This window comes from Tympanuchus pallidicinctus, unplaced genomic scaffold, assembly GCF_026119805.1.
Source record: "Tympanuchus pallidicinctus isolate F22 unplaced genomic scaffold, pur_lepc_1.0 scaffold31, whole genome shotgun sequence".
NCBI lineage: Eukaryota > Metazoa > Chordata > Aves > Galliformes > Phasianidae > Tympanuchus > Tympanuchus pallidicinctus.
In genome coordinates, this window is record NW_026294749.1 from 13,255,209 (window position 1) to 13,266,893 (window position 11,685).

Sequence of the window (11,685 nt, forward strand, 5' to 3'; positions counted from 1 at the left end):
GCTAAATAAGGAGGTGCTGTTTTGCACAGTGCTTTTTCAGAGCTGAAATGCCATGTGCTGTCCTCCAGAAAGGATGTGAGTGAAGGACATCTGTGCACATTAGTCCATTCAGTCTTCCTAAAGATAACGTGTACTTTACAGTTGGTATCCAGTTGCAGTCTAAGGCATCTTCTCCCCCTGCCTCAAGGTGCCAAAGTACGTTTTCAGTATTTTAGGTACCCCTGAAAGAAGCAGATGCATCTTCTCCAAATTACATCAGGTGATGGAACAGACAGAGACTTGTGTGAAGGTCCTCAACAGCCTAAGTCAAAGACACAACCCTCTGTCTACGGCCTTCCAACCAATTCCTTATCCACCTCTCAAATCCATCTCCCTCCAATTTAGAGAAAAGGACGTGGTGGGGGACCAGATCAAAGTCCTTGCACAAGTCCAGATAGATGACACTGCTTGCCTTCCCTTTGCCTACTGACATCATCACTCCATCCCAGAAGGCCACCAGATTGGTCAGACATGACCTTCCCTGGGTAAAGCCATGCTGGCTGTCTCAGATCACCTGCTCATCTCTCATGTGCCTTAACATGTCTTCCAGAAGGATCTGTTCCATGATCTCCCCAGGCACAGAGATGAAGCTCACCAGCCATACATATGGCTAAACAGCCTGAACACTACCATTCTGCTCTGAGCTGGGACCATTTTAGATAGAAAATACCAGACTGTGCAGTTTTACACCTTATGGATATGCTTACACGATGCCTATTTTAATGCGCTTGATGGTCATCTGTAATTCCAGCTATAAATGGCTGCAAGTTATACCTCCCCTACTAACTTTCATTAATAATGAAAGGAAATAAGACATAAAAACCTCATAATGCACAATAATGGCTGTCTTGCTCACACAGGCAGCTTGCCCCTACAAAGGCAAACCCAAACACTGCATTTTCATTTACATTCTGAAAATAAACAGTTTGATTTCTTTTACACCTTTCTATCCCATTTAGTAATAATGTTCGCTCTTAAGAATAAAAAGAGTGGCATAATCCAACATACTCCAGTGGATTCTTCAGAGTCATTAAAAATGACAATTAAGAAAACACTGCTCTCCATCAGGACTGCAAATTATTTCTGCGCATTCCTCCGAGATCTGTACACTGTCTCCTCAACAGTTCTGCCTGCAATTGAGGTTGATTGAGCTAGGGTACACAGGGAATAGCTAGGTTATCGAGAAGAAAAGTACTATAAAAATTCTTTAAATAGATCATTATGGGCCTCGTACAGCTTTTATGACAAAGAACAAGGCAAGAACTGTAGTGTACCAGGCCAACACCCTGCAGAAATCTCTGAAGTAATAGTGGCAAAGAGTCAGAATCATAGAATTTGGAAGAAACCCACAAGGGTCACTGAGTCCAAGTCCTGGTTCCACAATGGATCACTCCAAAATACGTCTTTAGAGCAATGACGAAACACTTCTTAAACTCTGGCAGGCCTGGCGCCGTGACCAATCTTCTGGGGAGCCTGTTCCAGTGCCCAGCCACCCTTTGGCAAAGAACCTTCACCCAACAGTCAATGTGACAAGCCATATGAGGAACAGCTGAGGGACCTGGGATGATTTAGTCTGGAGAAGAGCAGGCTCGGGGGGGAACATATCACTCCCTACAACCACCCAAAGGGAAGCTGTGGTGAGGTGGGGTTGGCCCCTACTCCTGGCTAACTAACAATAGGACAAGAGGGAATGGACTGAAGTTGAACAAAGGGAGATTCAGGTTGGACTTTAGGAAAACTTTCTTCTCCAAAAGAGTGGCCAGGCACTGGGATGGCTGCCCAGGGAGGTGGTGGAGTCACTGTCCCCAGAGGCGTTCAAGGAACATTTGGACGTTGTGCTGAGGGATGTGGTTAAGTGGGGAAAGACTGGTGATAGGGGGACAGTTGGACTGGATGATCTTGGAGGTCTTTTCCAACCTCGGTATAACCATTTCCTTTCCTGATGAAGGATTATTATTTATATTATTTATATTAAGATAGACTCTTGGCTCTGTCTGTCAAAATCTATCTTGTCTAAGCTACTGCTAGTCTCATGTCACCTCTTTCATTTTTAGGTCACAGTTGGAAAATCTTCTGAACCAAGAAGGAAATGAAGAGTTCAAGGAAATGCTGACTTCACAGGCTTAAGAGAAGAATCAAGCTGCTGTCACTACACATGACCAATTCCCATTTGATTTTGGGTTTTCAGACTAGAATACATGTATCCAGGAACATAACCTGTTTTCAGGACTTTTTTTTAAGTAGCTTCATTCATTCATTTCATGGAAGTAGGGGTCTTAGATGCACACATTGGTCTTCTACCACTTTTAGTTGCAGGAAGATACCTTCAATTAGAGAACAAATTTAATTGTAGACAATCTTAAAAGACTATGACCCAACATTTAGAGTTACAGTAGGTTGTTGCATAGTGGCTATGTTTGATATAAAACTAAAAAGCTTATTTCTGAGAAGTATGCACATACTTAAAGTCTGAACAGGTGTTACTTGTCAGTCCAATTCACTGCCAGAACCCACAGAGTAACAACACTGCTATTCCAAACAATTCACCATACTTCTTCACATGACAAGCTGTGATGCAGTAATTAGGATGTATGAGGTTTGATAAATGCAAGGTATTTAAAAGTTCTGTAAAAACCCACTCTTGAAACCCCTTACTTAAAGGAGTCCATGCTCACTTCAGGATACCTATGTACTCAGTAGGAACATCTGAATGCATCAGGGTAAAGACTGGCAGGATCAGGCACTAACTGAATGCAAGCTCTTTTCTCAGACTTTTATTTCAAAGGTAGAAAAGAAATCAAATCAGAACTTCCACCATTGCTTAGACCAAGAATAACATATTATTAATCTATGACTGAAGGTTTTAATTCTATCCTACAGTACAAGTACAAAGAAATACTAGAACAAACATCTAGGACTCAGATGTGCTCTCATTTATACAAAGGTAAATCTGGACAGGAGCCTTTGATTTACATCAGCACAGCCAAGAACAATTCCCCAGGAACAGCTTCCACTGCTGAGCCCTTAACAGCAGTCTCCAGAACAAACTCAAGTCTTTCTGCAGTCAGAGGAAGCCTTCACAGCACGAAGCCTCATAAAACCACAAAGACAGGCTGAACTGAGAATAAGGGATTTTGGGAAATGCTAACTGTAATACTGAAATGAGAATACTGCATGAGAATATGGTGATATTACATTAAGAATATACACACAAAAGGGAAGATTATGAATCTACAGTTACCAAATGCTACAATTCTCCAAAATATGGAGGATATGCTGTTTGTTTATACTCTCTGATAAAGTTGTACATACCCCAAAGGACTCAATCTTTTGTTTCAAAGCCAGTAAGTACAAAATGGAGCCTTATACTAGCCTCAAGAACTCTTCTTGAACTTCTTCTTGTCACAAAGAACAATTCAAAAATTCCTTTTATTTCTCTCTTTCATATATAACACTAATCAGCTTCATTTATCCATGTATACTTTCAAAGGTTTTCACAGGTTTTTGAGTCAAGACTCAGAAAAGTCCTTTTTGAAACCTCTGATGATATAACAGACATCTAACAACATGAAAAATCACAGCTGAAAGGCAGCCCTGAATAAATGACCTTGACAAACATCAGGAAGAAGAAAGGAGCAAGAAAATTATTCTAGGTCCAGAACTTCTGGAAATCAACCATATCTGAACTAGAACTGGTATGCCTGGCACTGCTCCTCCCTTTATGTAGGGTGAAGAACGGAGAAGTCCAGATGTGCTGCTGTGGAACCATGACTTTCCCCTAATCAGCAAACACAAATTGTTCAGCTGAACATAAACGCTGTACATAAAATTAGCTTGGAAGTAAGACTGTGAAAATTAATGCGAGTGCTTCCACACTGTGATTAAACATAATAGGGTCAAGATTGTAATGTGTACTTCTGAACATTAAACAACATCACATAAACCATGCCATTCAAGGTAAGTGCATGTATACAGCCATAAAAATCCCAAACAAGTTTCCCATGGCTTCACTGATTTCTTAGGTTTGAAATCTGCTGGAAGGTAAAATCATCCATTATTCTGAACAGCTGGGTAAGGTTAGAACTGGGTTAGCATTACTGTAAATAAATTTAACAGTTCAGCTGATTGACAACGTTGCACAGCCTGAAGAGATGGCAAAAGGTCCAGTAACAGTAATGTGTGGAGAAACACAGCGAGCTTCTGCTCTCAAAACACAACTGAAAATTCACTACCAGGAAAAAAGAGAAGAGGAAAGGAAGCACAAAGCATGGAAGTATGGTGTCAATTCTGATGGTGCATCAAAATTTTCATGAACCAAAGTACTTTACAGCAATCATCATAAAGAGTTGTTTATTATGTCAGAATTACAAATTAAACTTCTGAGCATGTGTTCTACACCCTGGGAAACAACTGCTTTTAATGCATTACCTCTGTAACTCAATCACACTATCAAAGAGAGTTTGTGAGAAAAATCGTTCTTGAGAGCCACAGAGGAATTTCATTCTAGCAGGTCAGTTAGCAGAATCCTAACCTACACAGCTCTTAGCCTTGGAGTAACATTTGGAAAGCTCTGAACTGCAGAGATTGGGCTTCACTCCGACTTTTGTCTAACAGATTTATATAATGACTGCAGAGCCTCCACGGAGGCTCCAGCTTCCTGCCTGTATCGGTTGAAAAAACTGCACTGAAAATCTGAAGGAAAACAACTGTTTCTCCTGCTGTTCACCAGCCACCAGAGGGAATTAGGCAGGATTCTTCAGCCTGAAGTTCAAAGACCCTCCTTCCTATTCCTCAAGCCCAGCCTATCCCCTCCCCAAGTATTTTGACCTTTCCAGTGTTTAGGATGCACTTTCTCTAGCAATTGTTTCTGTCTCATTTCCAAAACTGGACGGCTGTCTTTTTAAAAATAAATAACACAACAATTCTTCTAATCTGCTGAAAAACCCGTCAGTACGTTCAGTGATCAATTTTGAACAGCATGCCAACCTCGGGGCTGACCTGCCTTCATGTCACCCACGCAAGGAATGTGACCTCAGCTCACAGAAGGGAATCACACATCCTTCCCTTCATTAATTACATCGTTTCTGTGGTTAGACAGGCATGCTCCTGTTGCTGTTTTTGCTGCATAGGGTGTTATATTATTACTCATCAAAGTCAGTCCAGCTGTAAGATTTTCAGTTCAGCTACAAACAAGATTGTTCCAGCTCAAGCCAATGACAGCCCATCATAGCAGTGATGTGAACAGACAGGAGGGCTCACAACCCATGTGCTGATGAGCCGTGGTGAGGGAGAGGCAGCGCCAAAGAAGGGGGTGAAAGAGAGAGAGACACCAAGATAACACAGATCCTCGCAAGCTCAAACAATGAGCAGATTTACCCTAGGAGATGACCTGTTTTCAGTCAGATCAGTGGCAACCAGTTTCTTCATTGATTCAAAGCTGGTTTGATGTGCCAAAGATTTAAAGACAGTAACTTAAGTTCAGTTCTAGATGGGAAAAAGAAAATAATGTATGGAAATGTAAGATTCAGAATCCTGCTCTGTTCAACGCCCTGGACAAACAGAATCCTAAAGTCTTAGAACTTAGTGAGACTTGAAGACGTTAGGGATATTTTTCAGGGCTAAAAGTTTGCCACAAGAATTATTGGACGAGGCTGTGAGAACCTCCGGAGGATAGTTTAATTCTAAATCCGACTGTCTTACTTTTCCTCTTTTCTTTACCTGTCCTCCTCCTAAATATTCTGAAATTACAGATGTCTTGTAATTCAGATACAGTAAATATGCATTAAATGTGAGCAATTTGCCTTGCAGTCAACACACAATGCATGCTTTTCTGTATATCTGAGAAGCCTCATTTTCAGCTGTTACCAATAAAGTCTCACTGGAAACACTTATATATATATATATATTTGTATATACTGAATGGCTCTTCTCAGAAAACTGAATTTACTTACCATTCCAGGGGCCCCAAATCCCTGATGCACCCAGATTTGAGCTCCTACCTGTGCTGGCAGGGATGTGGACCCAGTTCAGAGTGAGAAGATGTAAGCAGCATAACACAGCTACTCACTCGAGCTCCTGGGCACAAGACAAACCTGAGCACAGACAGCACCAGAACTGGCTGATTTTTTATTTCCTGCCCAGCTGATACCAGTCTATTCATTCTGCTAATGGAGCCATCAATAGAGGGCTCAGGCTAATGGCTCTAACTCAACCCAATACCATTAATCTTTCAAAGAGCTCCTTGTGCAGATCATCTCAGTCCAAACAGTATTTGCTTCTTCAAGAAGTTCAAAGCTCTGAAAAAAGATATAATAATCTCCATAATCACTGGTATGCATGGTTTTTCACCAAGGGTAGTGATGCTGAAAGGATACATTTTTAATGTATTTATTTTTAATTGTTGTTGCTTTAATATTCCTAGAATCTTCCTTACAATTCTTTTTCCTTTTAAACACTCATGTTCTTTTCCATGTGCCTAATATTGATTTACCCCCTGCCAGCTGTGTAGAACTCCAATTTAACACAACTTAGTTGGAACCTTTGTTATCAACAAACTTGAGTTCTGCCAAGATTGCTCAGAAAATGAAATGCACTGGCTGACCAAGTAAGCACAGAGAACCATTATTTGTGTGGATATCCTGTAAACAAAGCCACTTCGTGTTAATTCTTCTCAATAGCTGGCGCCACATTTAACAGTTTTAATGACCCTTACTACTTTTAATTTAGTTATCCAGAATCCTGAAAGACAAAGAGATTGTTTGGCACCTTTTCTAACTCGGAGTAGGAAGATGTTAAAACGACCTGATTCAATTACAGCCATTTAAACTCTCCCTTTTGTTTTCTGCCATTAGGAAAACGTACCACAAATGTCTGTTCCACTTTGAAGTTTCAGATTTTATCATCATTACGGTTCTGAAACGGCACATCTGCTGGTATAACCTGAACATTTAACAGAGATGTCAGTTCACGTTAGGAAGCTGTGAGACTATCCTTTTTCTTTCCCCCCCTCTGAGGGTGAAAAAGATGCAGAGACTCTAAATATTTAATAGGAATAATGCTCCAGAAATCACTCTTCATTGTATTCACACGCACCTAAGGTTAGTGGAAGCACTGAAAGTCTTTAAGCGTAAAGCCCTCATCCTAAAGCACACTGCCTTTTAGCATGACGTTACAAATGAGTTTTGACTTGGTGAGGGCAGCAAGGCAGCATCAAGGAAGCAGAGGGACTCTGGCCCCTCTCTCATGGTGAGTCACAAAGCCGAGCATCAGCCTGTCCTGGGAAGTCAGGTGAAAGCCAGACACAACCATCAGTGCTTGTCCTGCATTAGCCAGGTCTTCAAACACTTTTTTTATTTTAAATCCTGGTTCTGCTTAACATTCAACCACGCCACACAGAACCTGAATTCACTTCGGTATCTTCACCCCACTGAAAAAGAAAAGCAAGGAGCAGGAAAAAGGTCTTCCACACAACGAGACACCAGGCAAACAAATAGAAGCAAGAGTATGGCTTGTGGCTAAACTGCCTCTTGAAATGGAGTATGGGTTCAGCTGTGATGCAGAATAAGAATATATAAGAATAAGAATATATAACTCACCAGAGAAATTATAACTCACCAGAAAAGAAGGAAAAGCATCTTGAAGTTATCGAGATTATTATGAATACTTAAAGATACCTGACTGATTAAAAAAAGCAATGAAGGTTCGTTGAATATAAATGGTTTAACGATCACTGTGATGAAGACATTAATCTGAGCAGGGAAATGTGCAAGTCAAGTAACTCAAAATGGATGCCTTAATTAAGCAAATAAGCTACTCAACTCAATGCAGTGTTCGTGTTGCATTGAGTCAGAGTCTCTCAGTTTCTTTTCTGTTTCAATTTTTTTGGAGCTTTTCTTAAAAAACAATCTTGATCCTCACCATCTGTATACACCTGACGAAGTTTCTAAACCCCCTAATGAGACTTATCTGTAAGAAAAATTCAATAATTCTGGTCCCAGAGCACCTACATAGTTCCTAAAATACGATACAGCTTCCTCGACCATTTACAGCTTTAGAAAACATTTGGAGTTTTTACTACTCCTGTTTTCTGTTTCTTCCTTTAATAACACAAATTGAAATGTATTTTATCCTCTGTTCAGTCTCAAGATGCTTCCCCACCTTTCTGCCCTGCAAAGGCAGGACACAGCAATCACATCCAATTCTTTTGTGCTCCCGATTGCTCGAGATAAGCAAATCATTGCCAGGAGCAAGTTAACAAGGTAACAGCTGTACTCAGACTTCAAAAGACAGCATGCGTGTGCAGGACACTAGGGTAGGTCAGCTACTATACAGGCAGTTCCCACCAGCTACTCTTGCACAGGATTCCAAAGCGAGGCAGATCTTCCGCTACAGACGTACAACTTTTTTACAGAGGGTTTCCACAGTACATCAAAAGCTGTCCAGCATTTGCGTGACTCACAGTTCCCTTCCAGACAGCACTGCGTTCAGTGCCTGATACAGGACAGATTACTTAGCAGCAACCTCAGACCGTCCTGAAATTATTCTCGGAATCAAACGTGAGGGCAAAGAAAAGGGGAAAAGCATCCAACTGCTATTTCAGCCCTTCCTGAATCTTCTTTTAAGAAGAAATGCACCTGTTTTACAAGCAAAGACCTGCTAAAGGAGGAGAAAAAAAACCAAAAACCCACACCCAACCACCATACTGAAAACTGCACATATTTTAGGGCTTTGAAACTGAAGCCACAGAAACAAATCAGGGCTTTATTAATGGACACAGTGCCGGTAGATGTGGGGCACTGTGGTATTCATACACAGGGCTCTACCACATTTATGTACTGAGCTGAAAGTTTCCTTTGCTTGCCGTTTTAAAACCATTTTATAATTAAGACCTAAGAGATGACAGACATTTATTGACAGCTAACACACCGCTCCCACTATGTATTATTAGGCACAAGACCAGAGGCACATGGCCAAGTGCTGCTCATCTCCTAACAAATGCAGTAATATCTCAGATCCACACTGCCTGAAAACATCAGGCAATCTTCTTTTAAAGGCAGAAGTCTTGAGATTTCAGAGAAATGGACACACTGATTAAACAGCTAAAAGTGACCCAGAAAAAAAAAAAAACAACACACATGCTCAATTTTTAACCTTTCTTCACATAAAGAATGAGGAACAAAAAAGGAATGCTATCCCTTCCCCCACCTTACATTTTCCTGTAGCAATACCAAATCTGATCTTCCATGCTTGGCTAGAAACCTTTCCAGGACCCACAGCAAGTCCGAATGTCTCCTGGCTTATCCATAAGGGAGAGGAAGTGCTGAATGTTCACTCGTAGTTTCCTTCCATACCCTCTACTTATTGCTCTAGGGAAGACTTAAAAAGAGCAAATAAAAGAGGTATGTGATCCTCTGAGCAAAGCTGAGTTCTTTCTCTGAAGGTCATCCTCAAGGAATTCCAGCGTGGTGGATAAGGAGACCTGAAAGAAGCCTCTCCTGCTGAACAACTTTGGCACTGCGGGCTGCACCAAGAAGAAGTCCGCCAATTTTATGGACTCAGCCAACCCTCCTCAGGAATAAAAGATGCGCCATAAAGCTCCTACTTGTAAAAGTAACTCCTAAACTGACGCTGCACAGGAAAGAGAGCTCATCTCTTAGGGAACGGCACTGGGAAAGGTGACCACGGGCATCGGGAGTCTTACAACAATCTCGTTTGGGACAAACCTCAACCCCTGCGTTGAGGGCATGTCATCACGGCTCAGTGCGTTCACAGCCAACGCAGAGCCTCGACCTTGCTTCACAATTTACAATTCATCGTTACTGATAACGTGTCAACACCCAAACTTTTAGTAACACGCCTAACAAACATCACTACAACTGACACGCGCACTCGGAGCTTAAGATCCGAAATGAAATCCGCAATCAATCACACTGGCCGTACGCGGCACTTCGTAGATACGGCAAACCGACCGAATACCGACCAGACCTCGAGAGAGATCCCGGAGCCCGGCCGGAGCTGGCTCAGCTCGAACTCCCGGAGCGTGGCTCGTCTGCGCTCGCATGCCAGAGTACGTTACCCCACGCCAGTGACAGCCCAGGAAACCCCATTTCTAGGACTAAAGAGAAACACCCTAAAAGGACGAGGGAGAAGTGCTCCGCCCGGCAGTCCCCGAGCCCCCCAAATGACGCCGAGCTCCGTTACCTTCAGCGCTGTGGAGCCGCGCCACTGAGCCGGCAGCGCGAGGGTCCCGGCTTGCGGGGGTCCCGGCTTGCGGGGGTCCCGGCTGCGCACCGCCGGCCGCGTTTCCGTAGAAGACGCGCAGGACCCGCGCGGTCGGCGGCCCGGCCACCTCAGCTCGTCCCCTCGCACTCACGCTCCCCCCCGCCGCCGCGAGCCGCAGCCCTCTCTCACCGCGGACGCTGCCTTCCGTCGCCGGCCGCCCTCCGCTCCATCGCGGCGCCCCTCCGCCCACCGCCAGCCGACCGCGCAGCGCCGCCTGCCGCCGGGGGGCACGCTTGGAGAGGCGGCCATTTCGCGGCGGTGGCGGGGCAAGTGGTGCCGTGCCCGGCCTTTCGCCGGGGCCGTTTTCCTCGGAGGGACGGCGGGATGCTGGTAACCGCCAGGCTGGGAACGGGCCGCCCCAGGGCGTCCCGACGGCGCGGGGCTGTCCCGGCAAGGAGGTGCCCCTGCGGGCGGCACCGATGTTGTTACCGATCCGCGAGAGCGGCGGGGAAAGGCGCTCCGGGTGGTCCCGGTTTGAAGCTGCCGCCCGCGAGCTTAAACCTAACGCGGTCCCGCGGGTGCCGCTCCTCCCAGGTGCGTTTACCCCTTCGAAATCCTGCCCTGGGCTCGGCGCCCCGGAGAGCTGCGCGCTGAGTTCCTGCATCGCTCCGCCGCCCCTGCCCTGTCACCGCGACCGGGAATCCCAACGTGGAAACGCGTTGTGAAGAAGCGCCCGACCGCCCCGGCGAGGCAGGGCTGCCGAGCGGAGCTTCTCCGGGGGCCCCTCGGGCGGAGTCAGCGGGGCGAGGCGCCCGCAGGGACCGCGACCGCCGTGCCCGGAGCCGCGAGCGGGACTCGGGGAGCCGTAAAGCCTCGCGCTGCCCGCGTGTGTGCAGGGACGGGCCGCGCACCCACAGGAGGCAAACAGCGAGCAGAGCATGACGCCTGCCGTGTCTGTGGCTGTAACCACGCGGGCATCCTGCGCTTCCAGCCGCTCCTGCAAATAGCTGCTGCTCCAGGCTGCCCTGGGTCACAGCGCCTCGCTTACGAAAAGGCTGAAGGGCGCTGAAGTGTATTTCCAGCCCCTGCATCTTTGCCCGTTTCTTCAGAACGTCCCTCCTGATGGTTTCTGGGTCCTGATTTTTGTCAGTCCTAACAGTCTGTAATTTATGTACTGTTTATGCTGGCATTCGTTCCAATTTCTTTCAGTATTTCTTCTGCCCCTTCCCCTGGGGAAAACTTCTGTCTAGCTCTGCTCTTTATTATGCTTTTTTCCTCTTAAGACTGAAGCAAAGATTACGTGTAGATTTACCAGTGCCTTTTCTGAGCAAATCTGATAGGAGACTATAGGAACTTGATAAAGGTGTTAATCTCGGGCTGCTTCTTGCTTGGACATCAGTCAGCTCCGCATGTCTCAAACGAAAC

General features: G+C 44.9%; 1 protein-coding gene across 2 annotated transcripts in view; it reads right to left on the bottom strand.

The window, feature by feature from the left end:
* Positions 1-11,240, bottom strand: part of KCNG2 (potassium voltage-gated channel modifier subfamily G member 2) — a 57,320-nt gene extending 46,080 nt beyond the window's left edge. Inside the window, exon 1 of one of the 2 annotated variants that reach the window (XM_052697692.1) lies at positions 10,865-11,240. The gene's annotated coding sequence lies outside the window, so the exon portion shown is untranslated. Of the gene's footprint in view, positions 1-10,239; positions 10,461-10,864 lie in introns of those variants that run through there. The other variant, XM_052697691.1, reaches the window with a different exon arrangement.
* Positions 11,241-11,685: the final 445 nt, after the last annotated feature.